Raw genomic sequence first — 9,638 nt, 5'->3', positions numbered from 1 at the left:
ACGGAACAATAGAACAATGACCAACAAACAGGAAGTGTAGGAAGGGGACTTAAATACAAGACACTGACGAGACGCACCTGACACAGATAACGAGAAGGACGGGTTAACAGATGACAGACGAGGAGGCGGGACAAAGGCGGAGACTAGAACATAAACAAAACAGAGCCATGTGCAAATAAAGCACATGGCGGGGACAACAGACTGACAGGACGAAGGCGTGACAATCATATTTTCCCACTTTCTTTAAACACTTTCTGACACTCTTTCTCTCTGACACTGTATGGGCTGAGGTGTCTTTTGCTACTTTCTTTAAATACACACACAGAAAATGTATTCTCTTTACAGTGCAAAGAAAAGACCAGTTCTACCCACACACTCATGATGAACAAAGAAAGGAGGGGGGTGGCCATTCCCCCACCTGCACTCGGCACTCAATTCTCTCAGCTGACCATACACACACATAGAAGGGAAAAGGGAGGGGTGACTGACATACACACACATACTGGTTTCCATGGTTGATGGGGACCAGCTTTTTGAACATCACTTGTGGGGACCACCCTTTCTAAAGGTCCTAGGGGTATGAAAAAAATCAGGTACACTAACTATAGCTTTGTGAGCATATACACGTCTTTAAACTTCAGAAAAGTTGAAGTATCTGCTCTGATCGTGCTAAATGGGGACCTCAAAAATATCAAGTCAACATAACTGATGGGGACCTCATATACATATTATTTGCATAATTCACACAGATTTCCATTTGACTTGTGGGGACCTTGTAACAAAATGTTATTAATGAAAAATCACATGCTTTAAGATAGCAAATGGTAAGAATAATGCATTGTTCATATATCAAATGCATCAGAAAGCATTTTTTTTAAATATTTAATATTAAAAAATTGTAAATTGAAAGAAAATTTGCAATATTTGCAACAATAGTTACATGTCTTTTAAGTTTATTGTTGCTTAGTTGGTCATTTGTAGAAACGTAGCATGAAGTCAGCAAATGGTGCTAGTAGAATAGAATACATAGAATGCATCACTCATGTAATCATCTTAATCACATTGCAGAATTTGCTTTGATTAATACTGATTTAATAGGAATACATCTATTAAAGATATTATTGAAAGATAAATCATTGAAAGAGTAGTGAATTACTGTCTAAATTTTTTCCACCATGTGCAAACCTTTTATTTTCTACTGCGAGAACAACTGTTACTGAAATTTAATATTTTTAAACCAGATTTTAACCATTACTCACATGACACTTAACACTATAATAAAACTACTACTAACTAACTTAACTTCAGCACATTAAACTCACGTTTAAATAGCAGAATTCACCTTTTAATTTTCAAATTTTCAATTCAAATTTGGAAGCAACAATTAAACTCTGTGCCTGGCAAAAATAAAAGGATATTCTTCTTACAGCAAAAAAAAAGTGCTACATTTAAATGCATGGTATTTTAATTATTATTAAAAACAATTTAAAGTAAAATCCAAATGCTTTTTAAAAGTTAGGAAATGAAGAACTACATTCAGTAGACTTTTCAGCCATGTGCAGTGTGCGTTCCTGTGACGTGTATGTAAACAAATAAATGCCATACCAGATACTTCGTGATCTTCACACTATTTATTCTGAAATTTCCTTTTGTAGACTGTAATTGAATTATGAAGGTAGAATTTCCGGTTCTGCCAGCCTCGGTTTTAAAGAGCGTCACGTTCAGCCCATAAACACTTCTCACAGTTTGATGGCACAATACAAGATGAGATGAACAGATTGTCCTTTCTGCTATCTGTACATCTGTCTGTTGCCAAAGTGTTTTCTTCTTCCAAGAGGCTTTCAGTACCTGAAAGAGGTCAGATCAGAATTGTAATTGCAAGTAGTTGTAGACATATGACTAGATAGAGCTGTAGACTGGTGGCTGGATATAATGGCAGAGATGGCAAAAAATATGGAGTATCAATGTTGATCAAATGCAAAGAGAAATATGGATCAGTGTACCTGTGAATTAACACATGGAAGACTGCAGGTGAGCACAGCTGACATTTAGGCACAGGAGTGCATGTCTGTATACCTGTGAATTAGAAACAGAGAAATATGGGTCAGTATGGCTGTTGATTAGACACTGATCAGAGAGAATCTGTACTGTTTTGAATTAAGCACACAGAAGAGTGCAGGTCAGTATGGCTGTGGATTAGACAGAGGAATGTGGGCCAGTGTGGCTATGGGCTGGACAGGAAGGACTGCAGGTCAGTCTGGCTGTGGATTAGACACACAGAAGAGTGCAGGTCAGTCTTGCTGTGGATTAGGTATGAAGGACTACAGGTCAGTATGACTGTGGGCCAATATGGCTGTGGATTAGACACACAGAAGAGTGCAAGTAAGTCTGGCTGTGGATTAGACACAGAGGACTACAGGTCAGTGTGGCTTTGGATTAGACACAAAGGACTGAGTGTCAGGCCTACAGTACCGAAGAGACCAGCAAAGAGTTTAGGTAGATGATATAGTGCAGTGCTAAACGATACAGGACAAGTTGTGGGACTAAAAGCTGAACTGCTGAAGGCTGTGTTTGACAGGAAAGCTGAAATTGTGGTGTCTGCAGTTTGGCTTACTGCTTCGTATTAGGTGGCCAAGTGGCTAGGGATGCCGCAGTGTTTAAGTAGCGTGGCATGGTATGGGAGAGGGGTACTGGAGCTACCACTCAAGTTTAGTTGAAGAATTTAAATGTGCTAAGGTGAGTCGTGAGATGATTTTGTCAGGATTGAAAGATGCAGTGGTAAAAGCAGCAGCGCAAATCATAAAAGCAGGAAGGAAGTGGAATCCAAAAGTGGCCGTCCAGTTAGCCAGGAGCTCATTAGATCTAAAGGATGTGATTGGCCAGGTACAATGCGGAGGACCAGGCCTTGGGTCAGGTGATTCATGGAAAGCTTTTAGTAAGGCCACATAACCAGAGAGAAGGCAAAGGATGACTAGTTTTATTTGTGAGCAGGAGGCGGCGGGGTGTGCAACAGTAGCGTCACTGCCTGCATTCACACTTCGAGAACAAAACAGGCCTTGTGGGGACCTTCATCACACAACAATACGGTTCCTTATGGGGACCTGTCTCACACATCAATACGATACCTTAAGGGGACCGATTCTGTGTTATAGCTCTCATAGATTCTACTCACACACTGATTGAATGAAAGTGTGTTGTGGGGACGACGTAAGTGTCCAGAATAGAGTGACAATTTACCAAGAAAATAGCCTCAGTGGAGGATAAAATCTGCCCTCCTCATTCCTCTACCTTTACCCTTCCGGGTGCAATACCGTAAACTGACTAGTGTAATAATTCACACTAAAAATCATCACAAAAAGCTTCTTGCCTTTTTCTATCTGCCTTAAAAAACAACAAAAATAACAAAAACATGACAAAGACAGGCTGTAGAATTATATCAGAAGTGATTAATGTCATTTTACCAGTGAAGAAATGTTGTTTGGACGAGTAGCATCATGCATCTGGGTCTCTGAGTGGAGAGAGGGACAGGAGTCATCCTCTGCCACGTTATTAGCTGCAACACTCGTTGACTGAAAACACATATCATAAGGACAATATGTTAAAATACAAAAAACAGAAGAAACACATGGTCAGGTCAAGCTCAATACTGCATAACATGCAAATAAACTGACCACTTGGTCATGTAACATATCTAAGATGAGTTGCCTGGCAACCTAGATCAGACATCAGAGACAAAAATTAAAATAATCTTTAAAATACATTGTCCTGTCAAGCCAAGTTCTGTCTGCATTCACACTTCGAGAACAAAACAGGCCTTGTGGGGACCTTCATCACACAACAATACGGTTCCTTATGGGGACCTGTCTCACACATCAATACGATACCTTATGGGGACCGATTCTGTGTTACAGCTCTCATAGATTCTACTCACACACTGACTGAAGGAAAGTGTGTTGTGGGGACGACGTAAGTGTCCAGAATAGGGTGACAATTTACCAAGAAAATGGCCTCAGTGGAGGATAAAATCTGCCCTCCTCATTCCTCTACCTCTACCCTTCCAGGTGCAATACCGTAAACTGACTAGTCTAATAATTCACATTAAAAATCATCACAAAAAGCTTCTTGCCTTTTTCTATCTGCCTTAAAAAACAACAAAAATAACAAAGACATGACAAAGACAGGCTGTAGAATTATATCAGAAGTGATTAACGTCATTTTACCAGTGAAGAAATGTTGTTTAGACGAGTAGCGTCATGCATTTTGGTCTCTGAGTGGAGAGAGGGACAGGAGTCATCCTCTGCCACGTTATTAGCTGCAACACTCGTTGACTGAAAACACATATGAGGACAATATGTTAAAATACAAAAAACAGAAGAAACACATGGTCAATTCAAGCTCAATACTGCATAACATGCAAATAAACTGACCACTTGGTCATGTAACATATCTAAGATGAGTTGCCTGGCAACCTAGATCAGACATCAGAGACAAAAATTAAAATAATCTTTAAAATACATTGTCCTGTAAAGCCAAGTTCTGTCTGCATTCACACTTCGAGAACAAAACAGGCCTTGTGGGGACCTTCATCACACAACAATACGGTTCCTTATGGGGACCGATTCTGTGTTATAGCTCTCATAGATTCTACTCACACACTGATTGAAGGAAAGTGTGTTGTGGGGACGACGTAAGTGTCCAGAATAGAGTGACAATTTACCAAGAAAATAGCCTCAGTGGAGGATAAAATCTGCCATCCTCATTCCTCTACCTTTACCCTTCCAGGTGCAATACCGTAAACTGACTAGTGTAATAATTCACACTAAATATCATCACAAAAACATGGTCAATTCAAGCTCAATACTGCATAACATGCAAATAAACTTACCACTTGGTCACGTAACATATCTAAGATCAATTTTCAAATGAATTTAGATTTGAGTACAACTTTTACTGATTACGAATAGCTCCTGGTTGGACACTGGTACCTGCTAGTTAGTTTTCATGTTGTGCTCATCAGTCCAAGCCTTTAAATGTACAGGCTGGTTGGAGCTCTTAACATCTCCAGTGGCAGTTGTTTCTTCAGTTACCTGTGAACACATTGTTCATAAATAATTTGCCTTCTGATTTTATAGGGATTGTATTTACTTAATTCTATGCAATATGATGCAGTAATTATTGTGTAATTTAGTCTGTAAACACTAAGACTTTTCCACCATAATTTGTAACATGTAAATTTATTATAAAGATATTAAATAAATAAGTCATTATTACTGCTGTGTTCTTTAACGTGTAACCAAACCTTCAGTAGCTTCTCAAAACATATGTGACTTTGATTTCCTGTTTAATAATAATAATAATACATTTTATTTCATAGGTGCCTTTCTGTCAGACAAGGACACCTTACTAAGAGTACAAAGTAAACAATAAACATAAATAATACCGAAAAACACACAAGTATACAGTATTGGGAAAAAATAAACAATGCAACTGAGTCATTTTAAAGAAAATGCAATCTTAAAACAGGTGGGTTTTGACTGAAGACTTGAATTGTGGGAGTGAGTTTATGTTCCGTATGTTGGGGGGTAAATTGTTCCAAAGCTGGGGAGCAGAGCGGCTGAAAGCTCTAATTCCCATGGAAGTGAGACGGGCAGGGGGAACAGTCAAGTGAATGGAGGAGGATCTGAGGGTTACAACATGGAGGAGATTGGAAAGATACGGTGGAGACAGATTGTGGATGGCCTTGAATGTTAACAGAAGGATCTTGTAATCAATGCGTAACTTGACCAGAAGCCAGTGGAGCTGTTGCAGAACAGGAGTGATGTGGTTGGAGGGGGTTCTAGTGATGATACGGGCAACTGAGTTCTGGACCAGTTGAAGCTTATGAAGAGATTTGTGGGTAATACCTAAAAGGAGGGAGTTGCAGTAATCAAGGCGGGAGGTGACAAGACTGTGGACAAGGATGGCAGTGGTATGGGGAGTAAGGGAGGGGTGGAGACGGTTGATGTTACGGAGATTAAAATAGGCAGACTGGGTAATGTTATTGATATGAGATTGAAAAGAAAGAGTACTGTCGAGGATGACACCCAGACTCTCTACTTGTGGGGAGGGGAGAAAAGAACAAATTGTCAATGTTAAGAGAAAAGCTGTCAGTTTTGGATAATGTTGATTTAGTACCAATGAGAAGAACCTCAGTTTTATCGCTGTTGAGTTTAAGTAAATTTAGGGAAAGCCAAGATTTTATTTCCATTAAGCAGTCAGTAAGGGAGGGGGGAGGGAGGTTGGAAGTGGGCTTACAGGCAAGGTAGAGCTGGGTGTCATCCACGTAACAGTGGAAATTGATGTTGGCCATATTGATATTGAAATATGACCAAGCGGAAAAATATAAATGATGAAGAGCACATCTGAAGTGACAGGAGAAGGGTGGGATGTGGAAGTTTTAAGCTGGATGTACTGAGTGCGGCTGGAGAGGTATGATTTGAACCAGTTTAGGGGATCTGAGTGATACCAATGGAGGATAGTCTATTGAGGAGTGTGGGGCGACAGATAGTTTCAAATGGTGCACTCAGGTCCAGGAGGATGAGGATTGAGAGTAAACCAGAATCAGTTGCCATTAGGAGGTCACTGGTGATTTTTATGAGAGCAGTTTCAGTGCTATGGAGAGGGCGGAAGCCAGATTGGAACTGTTCATACAGTTTGTTTTGAGATAGAAGAATATATAGTTGAGACCCTACTATTTTCTCAAGACTTTTGGAAATGAAGGGTAAATTTGAGATTGAAATTGGTAAGATCAGCACCAGGTTTTTTTTAGAATTGGAGTAATTACAGCAGTTTTAAAGGATGGAGGAACAGTTCCAGTGGAAAGAGAGGAGTGGATGATGGTAGAGATGAGCGAGACTAGAGAAGGAAGACAAGCTTTAACCAAAACTGTGGGGAGAGGATCCAGCTGACATGTGGATAGCAGGAATGGATTGATTAAGTTGGGAGAAGTCACTGGGTTGCTGCCAAGTTTCAGTTAAGCAAAGGAAATCAATTTTTCGGTCAATGAGGAGATCCTGAATGAGATCTCCCTTGCTCATGTGTGAGCGGATGTTGAGCAGACCGAAGTTGACGGTGGAGTTATCACTTTTGGCCGGAGTGTTAGCCGACCGGGCTAGGTGGGCTAGCACACTATGGTCAGCGACCCGGCAAGTGTGACGTGAGGGTCGACGAGAAGTGGACCAGATGGATGTTATTGTTTTCGTTGTGTCTTGGTGATAAGTTCGATGAGATCTGCGGTGGACATATCTCCGGCGTGACAGGCAAGTTATGTCCGGATGGGGCAGTAATGAAGCCGGCAGAAGTGCAGACAGGTGGTGAAAACGCAGCCGGAGAAGCTCGATAACAGAGTAGTGCAGCAGACCCACCAAGGGTTGATGAGTCAATGCCAAAAGAGCCCAGAGAAGCACCGACCAGATATGAATCTTGCCGATTAACATTGTCGGGCAGCTTGGACAGGTGAGCAGAGGCAGGAGGGTCTTGATGGCCCGAGCAGAACAGGTAAGAAATAGTCCGTATACTCCAGTCAATGGTGTTGGGTAAATCGTTGATCTTGTTAAAATACGATGGTTGATACTGTCTGATAAGAACAATCGCAAAGTCCTTTAGTCCGCTAAGCTAGATAACTACAAGTTTTAAAATTACCGGCGAGCAGTGGCAGCAAACCGCACCAGCGTTCACTCTGTCCAGTTGCCAGATGTTCCCAGATCTAATCCCTGTTTGTGTTGCGTTTCCTGTGTTAGATGATTGTTGTTTAACTCTGTGTCACTTAAAGTTGCAATCTGTGATCAGCCCCTAAGACAATATTATACCACCTCATTGAAATTCTTTCTTTAAGTGTCTTAATTTTTATTCTTATTGTGCATTTAATTGAAAGTGTAAGATTAATTAAACTATATATTTGTAATAGTTTCAAATTTGAATCCATTGAACTACAATGTCTCATACATTCAATACATAGTGCAACACTGAGTCATATGGTACACTGTGTACTATGCAACATACTTGTTTTCGCCACGGGCAGTCTTCACCTCCATAGTCATAAGTGACGTCGTCTCCTCCTTTAATGTCATTCCCGGCAAAAAAAAACAAAGGTGTGCATTCACATTCTGGTCAATTTTCTTCATCCTGCAGTTTGGACGTCCATGGCCATTATTAACTAGTCGTCCAAATGATCCATCTCCTCTACAGGCATCGTTACTTATAAAGATAGAAACATAAAACAACTGTAACCCCTTTAAATAACAGATGAGAATCAAATGTAAAACAAAATCATCAAAGTCATATGATATTGTGTTATTAAAAACCCATGGGGGTGTCTACCTTGCAGCATGGAAATCATACCCTGAGGCTCTGACACCTCTGTCCTTTAATGGCTGTATAGTCTAGCTCCTGACTTATCTCTCATGTCCGCCTTAAACACTTCAGGGTCACTATCTATTCATATAGCTGTGAAATAAACTATGGAAGTTTCTGTTCTTGCTCTTAAAAGCGTAGTGAAATAAATGACACTGAAACTGACTTACATAATCAACATTGTCCACTCAGAAAACAGAAACTAAACTGTTAAATATCGTGTGCAATGCTAGCTAACGTTAGCTTTAAAGGTAGCACAGTTTCATCGCCCATAGCTGCTTGAAGTAAAACTTATATCAGCTTTTCTTTATAAAACCTCGAGGCTGAAATGGCGTCCTATCAACCCGTTTGGTTCGAATTCTTCCGTTCCACCTTAAACTGGCACAGCTTACTTTAAATGTCTGTGCTTGATATGCCCTATGTTTAATTTCTTTGAATGTAAGCGTGGAAAGGTTTGTAGTTTTATGTGTTAACTATTCAAACGGCGCGACATAACTGCACCTTAATTTGTATTTAACAGAAAAATTCGAACAAAAAGCGAGTTAACAGGGCGCCATTTTCAGCCTCGAGCTCGGAGCAGGACTGGCCTTTAAATCCCTGAGGCGTCATACCGCTCTAAACAGCGCCTAAATACTCCACTGTTCTTTATTTAGTGTATTTAACAGAGGCAGTGGACACTTACTGGACCCCTTTCAGCACCTCACCGCCCCGCTGCGCTCTGACGGAGGTTTAGAACTCTAACTCTCTCCCTGGTTAATTGTGAAGGGACAGTCGGCGTCCGGCGCTGATTCAAATTAAAAGCCTCCAACACAATCCGCAGTCACGCAGAAAAATAGTGTTTCATATTTTAGTGTTAGTTTAAATGTAAACATTTGCAATTTAAACACATATACAGACTTTTGATTTAAGTATTTAACAAGAAAAAATACTTAAATCAAAAGTCTGTAAATGTGTTTAAATTGCAAATGTTTACATTTAAACTAACACTAAAATATGAAACACTATTTTTTAAATTAAATTTATGATGTTTGTTTTTGTTTATTTAATCCCAGTCCACTCCCTCCCTCCTCACTTTCTTCTTTTTTTTTACTCCCTTCGTCTTCACTCCCTCACTTAAACCATATACCAAGGGCACTGTTGTAGGGTAAAGATATTGCAGTGGCTCTTTAATTTACATAAACCCCTTCACATTGATTTGTGTGCTACTATATAGTATTAGTCATAATATTACTAAAGCTAGCTAGTTG

General features: G+C 40.0%; 1 long non-coding RNA gene across 1 annotated transcript; it reads right to left on the bottom strand.

The window, feature by feature from the left end:
• Positions 1-946: 946 nt before the first annotated feature.
• Positions 947-9,176, bottom strand: LOC136679654 (uncharacterized). The gene is made up of 7 exons (XR_010796563.1): positions 9,074-9,176; positions 8,041-8,235; positions 4,986-5,087; positions 4,221-4,328; positions 3,462-3,569; positions 2,004-2,076; positions 947-1,848 (listed from the first exon to the last, which is right to left on the bottom strand). It is a non-coding gene; the product is annotated as an uncharacterized lncRNA (long non-coding RNA).
• Positions 9,177-9,638: the final 462 nt, after the last annotated feature.

Source organism: Hoplias malabaricus, chromosome Y (assembly GCF_029633855.1).
Source record: "Hoplias malabaricus isolate fHopMal1 chromosome Y, fHopMal1.hap1, whole genome shotgun sequence".
In the NCBI taxonomy this organism is placed as follows: Eukaryota; Metazoa; Chordata; class Actinopteri; order Characiformes; family Erythrinidae; genus Hoplias; species Hoplias malabaricus.
Note: the sequence above shows the minus strand (reverse complement) of the source record. Positions and strands in the feature narration are given on the sequence as shown.